A 17,161-nucleotide genomic window follows, 5' to 3' on the forward strand; every position below is an offset into this window, starting at 1 on the left:
GGAACCGCCTGGATGCACCATACAGAGTGGAGACAGCACCTCATACTGCAGGAGACACAAGACTCTGATTACAGTGCAAATGTCCTACAGGGAGTGAATGAAAGAGAGGTGAAAGAAGGACTATGTCGCTCTTGGCTGAATTTAAGAGAATTATTAGTGTGGAGTTAATACTGGAGATGGCTGTGTGTGTGCTTGTATGTTTCTGTGCGCACACACATGCGTATATGATATGTTGCTGTGTGCATGCGTGTGATTTAACACAGGCACTAACATGGCCTGGGTTTATGATGGTTGAAAGTTTTATAGGTTGCTATAAAACAGTTAATTTAGATCAACATCAATATACACACAGTTTGTGTAGCTCTATACCATTCTGCTGACTCCTTCCTTTAGCTATCTAATCACTCTCAGCACTCATGCAGACACACATGTTTACTTGTTTACTTGGTATGTCCTACATCCAATTGATGATATAATAGACTCTGCTATTATGCTCTATTTACAGTCACCACTAAGCGTGTTTATATGCGCAATCTTACACCCATCATGCTTAATACGTGCTTACACCGGTGGGATGCTTACACCGATTATGCCTAATATGTGTACGGTCATGTAAACTCCTTAAACTGCTTTCCTTTATCGGGGTATGGTCATAAATGGCCTAAGAATAAACCGACTGGCACACAAGAGTTTTGCCCATTGCCCCATTTTGCATTGCATGTAAATGCCTTTACCGCTGTTCTTACCGGCATATTCGGTAAGTATTCTTACCGGTAAGTGTTGTGCGCATGACTGTTTACATTTTGACATCAAAAGCAGAGAATAACTGATGATTTCAAATCTCATGTTAATATGGTTTCCGTGCGTTGTCCGATTTTTTTAATAAGCTGATTTTTGGTGAATACTAGCAGATTGGTGTACATGTAAATGCAATCATTGATTCATTTATTCCATGAGTAAAAGTATCCAATTATAGAGGGGTTAACAAGATAAAATGAGAAAAGGAGAATTGCTGATCATGTGACTTCATGTGAGTGTACATGATTTTAGTTGCTATATTTAGCAAAAATGGGGTAACAAATCTGTCCCAAAGTATCGCTGAGTAAACTCCCCTCACACACATACTTGTGCATAAATGTGGTGAGAATCTCTAATGGTGGGGTTAAAATTGTTCTCCGCCCTCTTCATCATAAATGGGCAGCCCACCTGGAGTTAAGTGGCATCATGGAAAACACTGTATCTCTGAGCTGTGAGGAGCCTGTGTTTACAAACTGTTTCTGTCAGGCCAGTTTCATCGAGTGATCTCTGAAGAAGAGAAGCAGCCCTTTCTAGGGGAAAACAGCAGGAAACTGAGTGAACCCGTTATGTGAATCTCACTTTCAGCCTCATGAATCACTATTTAACTCATGGACTTATGAATGACTACACATGAGATCCCAGCCTTATTTTGTCCTCTGTGTATTTTAATAGCTCATTGTTTATATGCTGCAGTGCATTTTGAGTCACATCGATACATTGAATTTAACCAAATTGAATGGCAGCTTTCTTACTGTGTTTTTGAAACACACTTAAATGAGAGTATTGTGCACCATTGTGAGAGTATTTATCATCCACCATTGTGCCTGTACCAAAGCAATCTAAAATCACTTGCTTAAATGACTGGCGTCCTGTTGCTCTGACCCCCATCATCACCAAATGCTTTGAGAGACTAATCAGAGATTACATCTGCTCTGTGCTGCCTCCATCACTGGACCCATTGCAGTTTGCTTGATGGAAACAACCGCTCCACTGATGATGCCATTGCATCCACAATACACACTGCTCTCTCCCACCTGGAAAAAAGGAACACTTATGTGAGAATGCTGTTTTTAGACTACAGCTCAGCATTCAACACCATAGTGCCCTCCAAGCTTGATGAGAAACTCCGGGCTCTGGGATTAAACAGCTCGCTGTGCAGCTGGATCCTGGACTTCCTGTCAAGCAGATGCCAGGTGGTTAGAATGGGCAGTAACATCTCCTCATCACTGACCCTCAACACTGGAGCCCCACAGGGTTGTGTTCTCAGCCCACTCCTGTACTCCCTGTACACACAGCTCCAATGCCATCATTAAGTTTGCTGATGATACAACGGTGGTAGGTCTGATCACTGACAATGATGAAACAGCCTACAGAGAGGAGGTGCACACTCTGACACACTGGTGTCAGGAGCACAACCTCTCCCTCAACGTCAGTAAGACAAAGGAGCTTGTGGTGGACTTCAGGAGAAGAGAAAGAGAACACAACCACATTACCATCAATGGAGCACCAGTGGAGAGAGTCAGCAGCTTCAAGTTCCTGGGTGTCCACATCACTGAGAAACTCGCATGGTCTGTCCACACTGAGGCCGTCGTGAAGAAGGCTCATCAGCGCCTCTTCTTCCCGAGACAGCTGAGGAAGTTTGGAATGAACCGCCACATCCTCACACGGTTCTACACCAGCACTGTAGAGAGCATCCTGACTGGCTGCATCTCCGCCTGGTACGGCAATAGCACCGCTCACAACCGCAAAGCCCTGCAAAGGGTGGTGCGAACTGCCAGACACACCATCGGAGGTGCGCTTCCCTCCCTCCAGGACATATATACCAGGCGGTGTGTGAAAAAAGCTCGGAGGATCATCAGAGACTCCAGCCACCCGAGCCATGGGCTGCTCTCACTGCTACCATCAGGCAGGTGGTATCGCAGCATCAGGACCCGCACCAGCCAACCAACAGCCTGAATGTCAATACAGTACAATACAACTGTAAAGAGGTGGTGAGAAGCAGCTTTCCGGGTTCAGGTAAGGATTTACTTTCTCTCTCTGCAGCACAATTTGGCAGTCTCAGAGTCTTTGCGTTATGCACTAAGTTAATCTACAATCACACACCGCTTCACAAAATAAACTCTCATCATTTGTAATAAGAAAACTTTTTGCTTCTTATTCGTGTCTGTGGTGCCCAGGCTCTCTCTCTTCTACTTGCGGTGTGTCTCTATTTATGCTGCTCTCCCCGTGCTCACTGAAATTAGAGACAGGTGTTAGACATAATTTAGCTCAGGTGTAAGCGCCCTTACTGCTTTCTCTCTCTCCGGAGAGATGCTTGACCACGCCCCCGCTGCCACAACAACCTACTGTACATTTTATATATACTATATATACTATTTTTTTTATTATATAATGTGTATTCTATATTGTGTGTATTGTATAATGTACATTGTATGTTATTATTTGTATATTGTGTTGTGTGTAATTATGTGTATATTAGATTTTAAATTGTGTTGTGTAAATTTTATGTTTATTTAGATTGGTATATGTCTCATCACTGTCACGACTGCTATGTTGCACGGAACTGCACCCAAGAATTTCACACACTATTGCACTTGTGTATATGGTTGTGTGACAATAAAAAGTGATTTGATTTGATTTGTATGTGGATGCAGACACTTCTAGCTAGGCAAGCTCGATTTCACATGTTGCGTTTCGAAAAGTGTCGGAGCGCAATTTATAACACAAGGCAACAAGTATGTGTACTGCCATGTCCAGGCAAAATGTAAACTGTCTGCTTCTACCGTCAGTTTTCCCTTTCAGGTCAACTACTGTCATGGTGGAGCTACAGTTTGAAGAGAATTTTGCTGAGCATGTTAGATCTTATAAACATTTATAGATAGCTAACTGAATATAGACATTTGAAGGTAACTCTATCACCGCTTTGATTACTGAGGTTTGTTAGTGACAGTAACGAAACATCGCACAGGTATTTTCAACGGGACCATGGGCTTGCAAAGGGATGGCCATGCGTTTGTGTTTGCATTTACAGGTGAAATTGCATCTGCTTAGCCAGTTCCCTCTGCCTTCCCGAATTACTTTATTTCCCCAGAGCTCAGGCAGCTTTCATCAATAGTTTCTAATGAATGCTGGGAAGTGCTGGAATGAATCAAATTGTCCTGGACCACTTGATTTAGAGGTCATTATGTTTCCCACACCCAACCCACCCCCCTCCAAACACACACACTTTCTCTATCTTTTGTTTTGTCCCACTACAAAGGCCAAAGTCACGCACAGTATGTGTGACGTAAATTTCATCATCCACACAGTCTTTGCAGACTGTCTGCCTGCGGCCCAGTTTTTCTTGACACGTGGACAGTCCTCATCTGTGCACATCGTCGGTGCATGCGCCTGCCATTGACTGTACTAAAAGAACCTTAACTCTCTGCCTCTCTCTTCTGTCTTTTTGTGATATATCTAGTTCTCTTGTTAATGGTTTACTCTCTGGCTATATCTAATTACTGAAGATTTTGATTGTTGCCGGTCTATGTGCTCATGAAAACTTCATGTCAGAGATCTCCAACATGTAAGCTAACATCTTCTGGCACATGTTGGTTTCTCTTCATACAAGCCTGTTTTTAGAAGCACCAGCTCTTCACTGCTGTCTCTGGGGTCTTGTGTGTTTGGACTAAATAAGTGACAGACTTAACTGCAGATGCAAGCCTTATGTCCAGAAAACTGTCTGTTGGTGTCAAATTCAGATTATGTTTGCTCTAATTGGATAAGATGATGGTCTCTGATGATGAGTCTCCAGATGTCTTCACTGTTGTTGTTGTAAACATCCATCCATCCATCCAAGGTCAGAGAGGAAAGAGGGATGAATGTGAGGATAACAATAAGAGAGCATATATATATGGCTAAAGTTCACACCTGATCAGTGACACATAAGGAGAGGATGAGGAAGAGAATGTCCTGCTGAGAAAAAGATTGAGAGTTACAAAAGAGACTAATTGATTTTTGTCATGATGTTTTGACAGAAGCTACTTTGGTAAAAATTTGAGAGAGACACCCTGTGTGATCAATGAAACAGGACTTCCTTTTTTTGTTAGAAGCATATTAGATTAGTTCCAATTAATTTTATTTTAATTTGACTTTATATAGCTGTTAATAACTGAGATGTTCTTAAAGCAGCTTTACAGGTTCTGAAGCCTAGAATTTCCTGTCAAATTAAATGTAAGCGCAGCGTAGTTCTAGCAGGAAGACTAGCAACTGTACATCATTGCACCATTAGCTAGGTAACTCCTAGCCAATCTCATGTAAGCCATTGCTTTATAAGTCTGTTCACAGTCTATCACATTGCTGTTTTATTGTGCTAACATGGCAACCTCCACCACTCCACCACCACCAGTTGAGTCCCATCCTGCATGGGGGTAGGCTCCTCACCCCTGCCTCCTATCTCCGGCAGGATATGATGGTTCCGAGTACAACTTCTTCGGACCACAAGACGGGGCTTACGCCAAAGAGAGACATTACATTTCTGTTTTATATTCATCAAATAAATGTCATCTTAAATTTCACTCAAGTCTGCGAGTCTTCCTGATAGAAATATATTTATTTGTTGTGTTGCTAGGCAAGCATCACTATTACTTTAGCTCATACTCAGGGATAGCGATTTGAACAAAACCCAAACCCTAAGTATTAATCTTTTGTGTGTAATTCAACAGCAACTGTTTGTTATACGGACATGAGTATTACCTAAAATCGTGCATTTTATTTAACTGATTAAGTGTGTATCAGACTTGCCACAAAACCCAGTGCCATACTACAGCGCAACTAAACAAACTGCAAAACTGTTTGGAGATCAGGTGATTTTGAGAAATTGTCTCCCAGTACTGTTTCAGAAAATGCCACTGTTTTTCCCATGAGATTCATTAAAACAGTTTCTTCAAGCGTCTCGTTTATGCAGATTTTCCATCTCTTTTTGTCTGTTCTGGTTGTAAATGTTGACTGATTAAACACAAGTTTGTATTGTGTCGTGTTCAACACAAGCACACCATCTGTGTTTAACCACTGAGCTCGCTAATTACTGTCTTTTGCTTTTCAGACACTTTGACATGGGGCTTTACAAATGGCTCATCAGGTAAGATTCATCTATTTCCTCTTATTTTGTGTGGGTGTGTGTCTGAGAGAGAATGAGGTATATTTTGCTATGGACACAATTTTCCATTGTTACAGACTGAAAAACACATGAATAATTATCATAATCAAAAGCATAATCAGAGAACAATTACATGCCTCTGGTACATAATTCTGGCATAATAAAATGCAGAGTATTTATTGATACGGGGGGGATTTATTGATACAGACTATCTAGACAGCAAGACATTTTCTGATGTTCACATTCAGTTAGCAACAAGCTGTCTTTGTATTAAACTTTTTAACCCTTTTTTAATGTTTGATGTTTTTAGCTAGTGTATTATAGCTGAAGATGATCAGTTTTATCAAAATGGACCCTATTAACTTTCTCAATACACTTTTCTGGTCTAATTATGCATGACTCATCTGTGCATGTTATGTTTGTCTTCATAATCTTTCATCACAATGTAATAACTTCACTATTGTGGTCACCTAGGCCATGCGGACATTTGTTAATGTTAACCAGTTGCCAAATAGCTATTTAGTTATTGATTTGGAAAACTCACATTCAGATCTGGCTCTATTCTGGTATAGAAAAAACACTTTTCACAATCAAAACAATTCCCACAATTTCACAATTCCCAATGGATAAAAGTCCCGCTCTGCTTTTTTTTCATTCAGAAATTAATTACACTACATATGTAAACAAAAAATTCCAAACAGGTTTCCCAAACGTTCCCATCAAATTGGGTACCATCCCAAACTCATGCCAATGGTTTAGCCAGGGTTGATTTTTCAGGCCGCTCAAACAAATACTATAGTGTTTTGAAAGTGCCACAGATCCCCTTTGTTTACATTCAGGAAATCAACCTACTTATAGTGGTCTCTGCTCATTAAGCTGGAATAAGAGAAAGTGTTTTAACATTGAAGAAATTACATCAGCTTTAAAATGAAATACAGAAACGACACTCTTAGCAGTTAAAATGTCGAATGTTGCTGTTCTCATGTTGTCAGATTTCAAACCATTAAGGAACATTTTCTGAATGCGTTTATGATATGTGAAAATGTGATCTGCAGATTTGCCGCAGTGGGAGAGACTCACACTACACACTTAATAGCCCTGTAAAGAAAATAAACTCACCAAATGGCTCATTAACATTTAAATATAAATGCAAATCAGTTAATTATATATATTTTGGCTCAAAATTATCCAATTTTATGCAAATGAGCTTCATAATGGGGTGTGTTGCACAAACCCAGGCCATCAGTGTTACTGGGAACTGGCAGTCGTTAATGAACAGTTTTTATTTCAGGAAGACACAATGGATACATTTGGCACTGGTCATGATTGGTCACCTAAGAGTCCTGAAACACCGCTCAGCTCAATCTCTTCTGCTGCAGAGAATATTCTGCTGTTTGCTTGCAAGTTTTTAACAAGTTGATCTGTGGCCTATTTTTTTTTTTATGCCAGATACTTTTTGCCACTTCTGTGACTTGATTTACATTCAGACAGTAGGCAGAATATGATGAATATTATAATTTTGATGATGGCCTTTCCATTATCTGTCAAAAACAATTTTAGTTTTGTTGTGACATTTGAGGTTTGCCAGTACAGAACTTAAAAATGGAGTTTCCGAATGCTTCCCAATATGCCTGCTATGTTCTGGTCCTGTTTTAGGCCACGTCCACACACTATTACTATGTATTAGTGGATGTTTTACATCCTAATTGGAATGGCATTTTCCTCCACCAACAACTGAGATTTTTTAAAGCGCTCTCAAGTATTGCATTCTTCTTTTTTTTTTTTTTTTTTTACAATTTTTATTGATTCTGTTCACAAAATAAATAAACAAAACAGAAAATACAGAATCAAATTATATACATTAAGCCCCTCCCCCCGAACCAGATTGCATTTCAATTTGTTACATAGGCCGATTGACAAAGGCGGGCTAGGCCTACCCAAGATTTTGTTTTATTATACATTCGGTCTCATTGGTCGCTTCCACCTGAGAGAGCCCCTCCCTGGTTTTGTATTGAACAGGAAGTTCTTGCCCCTATTCCACCATTGCAAAGCCTTTCTATTAAACTAACCGGAGAAGTTAAGTTACACCCCATTATCTCGCATTTGCACGCGGTATGGACAAAAGTGTCCAGAGTGTTTAATTCGGACATTTATTTAAATGTTGCCTCGAGCATATGGCTGAACCCAAAATTATGTATTAATAAGTCCCCTTTCTGCTGGTCAGAGTGGATTGTGAGGGAGGTTAATATGCTCGGTGACGTATATGAGAGTGGAGTGTTGAGATCCTTTGAAAATATGGTTCAACATTTTAGGATTCCCAGATCTCAGTTCTTTAGGTATTTACAGCTGCGCCACCTGCTCTGTACTATTTTTGGGAGTAGCATACACCCCCCTAGAACGGCAGATACTCTGGGAGTGTTGATTACTGCTTTTGGAAAAGGTCATGAGGCATCAGTGTATTACTCCCTGTTAACTCAGAGTCTGGGGGACGGAGCTTCAACTTCTCACAAGAGATTATGGGAGAAAGATTTAAACTTGGTATTGGAGGAGGGAGTGTGGGCTAGGATTCTAAAAAACATCAAGTCTACATCTAGAGATGCAAGGGTGCGTCTGATGCAATTTAAGATTTTACATAGATTCTGTTGGACCCCCTCTAGATTGTATAGACTTGGTTTCAAAGACACACCCACCTGCTGGCGACACCAATCAGAAGATGGGGACACAACCCATGTTTTTTGTGGTGTGTTAAGATCCAAGAATTTTGGTTGAGGGTTCAGAGTTTTATGTGTGATGTATTGGGTACTCAAATTTCATTTTGCCCCAGACTCTGTATTCTAGGCGATGGGATGGTTATTAATATAGGGGATGGGTACATCAAGAATTGGGCCCTGGCTGGTGTCATAATCAGAAGACAGGTCATCCTTAGGGGATGGAAGTCAGCTGGAGTGCCCTTGTTTCTGGAGTGGTGCACGGAGTTGGGCAGGGTGGCGTTTGAGGGGATGATATATAGAAGGCTGAGCAACATGGGTTTATTTAATAAAAAATGGGGCAGTTATTTTGATTTTTTTGGAGAGCTCTCAGGGGGAGACAGTGGAGGGAGATTTTACAATGTTAAATGTGTGTCTGCATTTTGTTTTTCTAAATACTTTGTTGTGGTGGTGGGGGGGGGGGGGGGCGATGTTAGAGGGAAGGGTTTTAAGTTCATATAATTTGATTCCATATTTTCTGTCATGTTAATTTAATCTGTGACTGGAATCAATAAAAATTGTTAATAACAAAAAAAAGATAATCACTGAGGGAGTGGTAGAAAAAGACTCTCTGCTTTATATATCTAGCCAAAAGCTTCCCTGCTTTGTCCCCCAACTCAAAGTATGACTGTCTTGCCCTGAACAGCCAAAACTCCACCTTCCACAACAAAATAGTATTATATCTGTATTTAAGTTGACATTCGGCACTTCAGCTCTGCCTTGTCACTTTTAGTATTCCCTTCCAACTCCACGAGTTCTCGTGCTTTGGATTTTTTGATGAATGAGGCATACTGTATGATCCGACCCCTAAGAACTGCCTTAAGTATCTCCCAAGCCACTCCCACAGAGGATACTGACAACCAGTCTCCATATAAACATTGATTTCAAAGGGATACATTAAAGCGGCAACTATATGATTTCCTCTTCTCCATATGTGGCAACACCTCTAAACTCACCAGTGCGTGATCCGAGACTAAGATGTTTCCAATTGAGCAATCAACAACAGATAAAATGAGGGACTTAGATATATAAAAAAAAAATCTATTCTAGAATAAATCTTATGGAAAAAATGTAGAGTCCCTACCAGATGGGTTCAGAAGTCTCCAAATATCTGTAAGACCAAGATTTTTACACATCCTGTGAAGCGTCAATGTTGCTCTAGGGGGCAATTAAACCTCAAACTTCCCCCTGAACCATACAAACAGAAAAAAGAAAAACATGCGAATTAACCCCGCACACGACAGTGTCAACTGGTGTCCATCCCTCTAAACTCAAACAGTCCATGTACGCCTACGAGAGCCTCCACGACAACTTTGCCGTCGGATTGCTCAAGTCCGGTGTTTCTATACAAATTTTGTGAGACAGAATTACATAACAAAAGATAATCTATAAACAAAGTCCAGCCAATAGGCAGAATAAACACAAAGAACGTGTAGATTCATCCAAATAACTGTCCCGAAGGTGTGTTCCCCCACAAAACAAACTCCAGCCGCTAGGCGGGACTAGCACAAAAAGAAACAAAAAAGGCTCTCAGTTTCCTCGGATAGTCAAACAAATAGTCAGTGAGCTGGCCCATTCGGCTGCTGCATGAGTGCATCAAATGACCTAATCACTCCAATGACTTGCAAGAAATACTCCACAAAACAAACTCCAACCAATAGGAGGCATGAGCACAAAGAACGTGCAGAATCATCCACAACAGTGTCCCGAAGGAGTGTTACTCCACAAAACAAACTTCAGCCGCTAGGCAGGACCAGCACAAAAAGAAACAAAAAAGGCTCGGCTTCCTCGGACAGTCAAGGGAATGTTCAGTGAGTCTGTCCACTTGGCTGCAACATGAGTACCACAAAATAACTTACTTCATTGACTTTATGAAGGACATCGCTTGCTGGGGACATGTAAATGTTTTACGGCCATCCTTAGCATCTATTCTCAATTTGGCCGGGAACATCAATGCAGAAGTGACCTTCCATTGATGTGATTGTTTCTTGCATTCCTTGAATCAATCATGTTTCCCTCTAAGTGAATTCGCAAAGTCTGGGAACAAGAAAATGCTGTGCCGGAACCCTGTGACCTCACTCGATTTTCAGTTTATGGCCTGTTATGTCGAGCAGACTCGGAAAGAGCCCGTCCAGGAATTTCACCATATCCTGACCTTCTTTGGCCTCAGGAATTCCAACAATATGGACGTTATTCCGCCGGCTATGGTTCTTCAAGTCCTCCAACTTCTCCCAGATATGCTCCAAATCCACCTTGGTCGCTAGCGGATTAGCAGATAATTCCCTCTCTGATGACTCCAGATAATCAGTCCATTTCTTGACATACCCCACTCTTGTAACCACCTCAGTGAATTTCGTCTCCATGTCAGTGATCGATCAACGTATTACAGCAAGATCCTCCAAGTCAGCAACGACCTTTGTCATCATTGCCGACATGTTCAACATTTCTCACCGAATTTCCCTCACTTCTCTGACCAAATCGACTCCCGGGCTCGAGGCCTCCACGGGGGTGTCAGCTTAAGCACGTAAGTGTCTTTTAATGTCTCCAGATCTTTTTTTTTTTTTTTTTTTTTTTTTATTTATTGACTTTTCAGCATTATTACAGGTTCTTCAAGACATTCATCAATGAAGAACACTGAATTATTCTGCTGTTACAATAACGTCAATACTAATTAAACCACAATTTAAAATAAACAAAATTTAAAAACATACAGTATTAAGATAAACAAATTACTAATCTAACATCAAACACCACATATTACAAAGGTAGTTTCTAAAATCCACAATCATTTAGAAGTCTGCACATATAGGGAATGGGTGACCTCCAATATCTCTCAGTTAGACATCTTGGAATTGTCAGTTTATTTGAGTTCCTTGTCTGGTAACCTGTAAGCTCCCCCCTGAGGGGAGGTAGCCAGTCTCTGAACTAGACTTGAATAGCTTTCTGGCAAAGTCAAGACACAGTTGAATTCGTCTCTCTGCTAGAGTGCACAGTCCAAGGAGACAGAGAGCATCTGAGTACCCTATGACCAAGTATAATTTTACAGACCCGTTTCTGCACACTTTCCAGCCTTTTAACTTGATCTGCAGTCAAAGAACTGTGCCAAACAGGAACTGCATACTCCAGCACAGGGTGCACATATCCTGTATAGATGGTAACCAGTTCAGGGTCTCGGACACCACATTTCTTTAAACGACGGAAAACAAAAAGCTTTTTGTTGGCCGAGGTCAACATGTGATCCACTTGACTATCCCGTCTCAAATCACTCTTGATGGTGACCCCCAGAACTTTAACAATGTCTCAGACATCCAAGACATTCTGTTCAATAAAGAGTAATGGCCAAGCCGGTACCTGTCTCATACTTGTGACATGTAAAACCTTGCATTTCTTTGGGTTGAGTTTCATTTTGTGTTCCTCTACCCAAACATCAAGACCATTCAGTGTCTGTTGGAGGGTACAGGGTAGTTGAGGATTCCACCTCTGAGCCATGGTCATATCATCCACATATTTCCAGTGGTCTATTTCATCCTGGAGAGCACTGTTGATCAGTGCTAGGAAGATTATGGCCCTAATATAGTTCCCTGTGCGACTCCACATGAGGGGTATTCCCAATCAGAAAAATGTCCCTGATAACACACTTTCTGACGACGGTGAAATCCATGGAATAAGGCCAGGTCTCACTCCAAGATCAAGAAGGCACTGTACTGCTACCGTATGGTCTACAGCATCAAATGCCTTGGCAAAATCAGTTGTGATTAATGAGCACACTGAACCTGACACATCGCTGGCCTTATACACAAAATCCATTAAACTATCTAGATTGTGTGTTGTGGAATGGTTTTGTCGACTGCCAAACTGCATAGGGTCTAGATTTGGTGTAATATCATTCAAGATCCATTGCGCAGCAAATTGCTCACAAATTTTTGAAAGCTGAGATGTTTGTGAAATAGGCCTCAATTCCTCAATATTCAAGGGGGGAAGATTTTGCTATGGGAACGACAGTAGCCTCTTTCCATTGTCTTGGAACAACCCCTTCCACAAAAGAGCTGTTGATGATGTCACAAATAGGATTGCTGATTTCACATGCAAACTCCTTCAATATTCTTGGGGGAATCATATCTGGGCCAGGAGATTTGTAGCAATTAATAGAAGACAATCTGCTGTACACATCCCATACTGGAATAGTAGGCAAAGGAAAGGATGGAAGACAAGAAGGTCGATCTGTACATTTAAGGGGCAGAAAAGACTGGGACACTTTAACAAACTTTGTGTTAATTACGTTAGCAATTGTCACAAAGACCCCGAAGATCCCGAGGATTTTGAACTCTTTTACATGTTGTCCTCATAGAACAGTTATGGAACAGAGTGTATTGAATCTCACCAGTTTATGACATTAATAGTGTTAAAACTAGCAAAGGGCACAGAGCTTGCCATTCACACTTCAGAACCTCACATGGCATCACGTGACCAAATATTGCATTCTTTGGAAAACGATGACATAGTGAAATGGAAAACGGAGTTTAACATTTGGATTTCATTAGTTGATTTGCATTTTTCAGACATTAAATACTGCAGAGAAATTACACAATCAGCACTGACAAATTGTTTATAGTTTGTGTGTGTGTTTGTGTACATTGGGAAGTAGTTTATGTGTGTGTTCTGTTAAGCCTATGATGTATGCTTGTGCAGTCTGGTGTGTTATTGCACACACATTTACACTCCGTCATACTTAATTATTGATATCATACATAAGTACATTGCATACAACTTTATTTTTAGTTTGTTTGAGGGGTAATATTTCTGGCAGGAAGTCAAAGAGACCCATCATTCTCCAAAGCAGCTATACAGATCTTTGCAGTCTCGCTCTCATTTAGCTCAGTGTTTTTTTTTTTTCTTTGCACATAAATACTCAAAAGAGCTGGAATAGGTTGATTCAGTAGTGAAGCCTTTAAAAAAAACATTGCCTCTTCAGGTCCTTGTGTAGTCCCGTCTGCTCAGCTGTTGCATTTCCTGACACAGTTTATTCATATTCTAATGTCCTGCTGCTGTATGGAGAGATAATTGTTGAGGTTTTGGAGAGAGAACCCGGTTGTGTTTTCGTGCTGGGTTTGGTATTGTTAGTCTCCGGCAGGGCTGTAATCTCCATAGACAAAATATGTTTGATCAAGGTTGTATTAGCATTTATTTAGCACAAAGAGCATCTTATTCGATCCCAACATGCTGGAAACTTGCCAGTCTGTGTGAATATGTACATGGGAAATGAAAGCTTTAGGCATGATGCTGCTTGGGCCAGTAACATCAAAACTCAAGGGTTGTAGCGAGAGTTAAAGGGCGGAACTTTATTTAATATTTTATTCTGGAGCATCTAGGATAAGGGACGGTTGCAAATTATTTATGGTTACAAAGCTGCTTATAAAGGAAATGGAAATGTGTAAGCGCATGGCAGACATGGATCTAAAACCGTTTAGGCACAATAATACAATTTGGAGTGAGTGTGTGTGTCTTTGTTGGTGTTTGAAAGTGAATGTGTTTACAGTGCATCCGGAAAGTATTCACAGTGCTTCACTTTTTCCACATTTTGTTATGTTACAGCCTTATTCCAAAATTGATTAAATTCATTATTTTCCTCAAAATTCTACAAACAATACCCCATAATGACAATGTGAAATAAGTTTGTTTGAAATCTTTGCAAATTTATTAAAAATAAAAAATGAAAACAAATCACATGTACATAAGTATTCACAGCCTTTGCCATGACACTCAGAATTTAGCTCAGATGCATCCTGTTTCCACTGATCATCCTTGAGATGTTTCTACAGCTTGATTGGAGTCCATCTGTGGTAAATTCAGTTGATTGGACATGATTTGGAAAGGCACACACCTGTCTATATAAGGTCCCACAGTTAACAGTGCATGTCAGAGCACAAACCAAGCCATGAAGTCCAAGGAATTGTCTGTAGACCTCCGAGACAGGATTGTATTGAGGCACAGATCTGGGGAAGGGTACAGAAAAATTTCTGCAGCATTGAAGGTCCCAATGAGCACAGTGGTCTCCATCATCCATAAATGGAAGAAGTTTGGAACCACCAGGACTCTTCCTAGAGCTGGCCGCCCGGCCAAACTGAGCGATCGGGGGAGAAGGGCCTTAGTCAGGGAGGTGACCAAGAACCCGATGGTCACTCTGACAGAGCTCCAGCGTTTCTCTGTGGAGAGAGGAGAACCTTCCAGAAGCACAACCATCTCTGCAGCACTCCACCAATCAGGCCTGTATGGTAGAGTGACCAGACGGAAGCCACTCCTCAGTAAAAGGCACATGACAGCCCGCCTGGAGTTTGACAAAAGGCACCTGAAGGACTCTCAGACAATGAGAAACAGAATTATCTCGTCTGATGAAACAAAGATTGAACTCTTTGGCCTGAATGGCAAGCGTCATGTCTGGAGGAAACAGGATCGAGGGAAAGATGAATGCAGCAATCCTTGATTTCATCCTTGATGAAAACCTGCTCCAGAGCGCTCTGGATCTCAGACTGGGGCGAAGGTTCATCTTCTAACAGGACAACGACCCTATGCACACAGCCAAGATAACAAAGGAGTGGCTACGGGACAACTCTGTGAATGTCCTTGAGTGGCCCAGCCAGAGCCCAGACTTGAACCCGATTGAACATCTCTGGAGAGATCTGAAAATGGCTGTGCACCGACGCTCCCCATCCAACCTGATGGAGCTTGAGAGGTCCTGCAAAGAAGAATGGGAGAAACTGCCCAAAAATAGGTGTGCCAAGCTTGTAGCATCATACTCAAAAGACTTGAGGCTGTAATTGGTGCCAAAGGTGCTTCAACAAAGTATTGAGCAAAGGCTGTGAATTTTTTTTTTCCGTTTTTTATTTTTTATAAATTTGCAAAGATTTCAAACAAACTTCTTTCACATTGTCATTATGGGGTATTGTTTGTAGAATTTTGAGAAAAATAATGAATTTAATCCATTTTGGAATAAGGCTGTAACATAACAAAATGTGGAAAAAGTGAAGCGCTGTGAATACTTTCCGGATGCACTGTATCAAAGAGTTGAATGTATTTGAGAAAGTGACCAAGTTTTGTTTCAAGTCAACATTAAATCAGAATTAACCCCATTTTACTTCTTAATGCATGTTCTTGGTCTTATTGTACATGATTATTCTGTGTGCATTATAACAAAAAAAAGAAAAAAAGAAGGATTTTCTTTGTCATCTTTAATCAAAATGTAATAACTTGCTCCAAGTCTGAAAGTTTCTTTTTGGTTGATGCTCCATTCTGGTATGCAACGCCCACTTTTCATGATCCAGTCAATTACTGATGGGTAAAATCAAGTCCCGCCCTAGAGAAATACATCAGATTATGGAAGAAAATGGGATTGTGAATGGTGTTTCATGTTGACTTTTTTACATTTTTGTCATATTTTGACAAAGGACTTATAAGTGTGCCAAGTGCAGCGCTACGACCATGCGCAACGTCTTATCTAATTTTCGTGCCGGCGCAAGTGGGCGTGGGTGGGAGTATTTGCGCTATCTGTGGGTGTATGCACGCAAACTGTGGGTGTATTGTATGTTAATAAAGTGCCGCAATTTGCTATTTTCCTGAGAAATAATTCATTGCGATAAGACATTTCAGAAGCAGGTCTGTTTTCATCGCAAAGTCTAAAGATTCCATCAGCAGACTCTGAAAATCCAGTGGAACATCAAATTATGTCCATGACGATCACTGTTGTAGCTGTTTTATAAAACAAAGATTTATGAGATTTGTGTTAAACTATCTTCAGGTCATGGTTTATTTTTCAATTATTATTATTATCTTTTATATTTACAATTGTATTTGTGATCTAATTAGTTTTTTTTTTCTCCACCTGTTGACGTTGAGTGATTTTTTTTTAGTCACTGCAAAAAGCTGGAGAGAGTGAAATGTTTGGATTTGGTATGATTTTTTTTTTTTTTTTTTGACCACTTCATTATTTTTATTATGTTTCCGTTTCGTTTGAAGCGTAATTTGAATTTAGAAATAATTTTGGCTTAATTTATTATTAAGAATTGATTAAGAAATTAATTTTCAAAATCAAAATCGACCGGTAAAAGTGAAGTGTGTTCCGATACAATCACTGTTAATTCTAGCCATGCTTTGTGTGCCAGTATATGAAAATGAATAATACTTACATTCTCTATAATTTAACGGAGCATAAATCCAAATCCTGACGAGAACCACATTTTCCATGGGTATAAAAGGAGCGTGTCACTGTCATAGAAATGCCTGAAATTCAGAATGGATGCAGTTAATGCACAAGCCCATACTGCATGTAAGTCCATATTTCTATTCTTCTAATTCATTGCATACTGTCCATTTACACTACCAATTTCTTATGAATGTGCTGTCTTTAGTTTATATTTCTGGTGCTTGACAGCCCTTTTGCGCTTTGCGTGCGCAATTTTGCCAAACCCACTTGCGCCTAGGCTCA

General features: G+C 40.4%; 1 pseudogene; it reads left to right on the forward strand.

Moving 5' to 3' along the window:
• Positions 1-17,161, forward strand: part of LOC127454955 (protein-cysteine N-palmitoyltransferase HHAT-like) — a 49,818-nt pseudogene that overhangs the window by 11,847 nt on the left and 20,810 nt on the right.

This window comes from Myxocyprinus asiaticus, chromosome 17 (genome assembly GCF_019703515.2).
Source record: "Myxocyprinus asiaticus isolate MX2 ecotype Aquarium Trade chromosome 17, UBuf_Myxa_2, whole genome shotgun sequence".
Classification (NCBI taxonomy): domain Eukaryota; kingdom Metazoa; phylum Chordata; class Actinopteri; order Cypriniformes; family Catostomidae; genus Myxocyprinus; species Myxocyprinus asiaticus.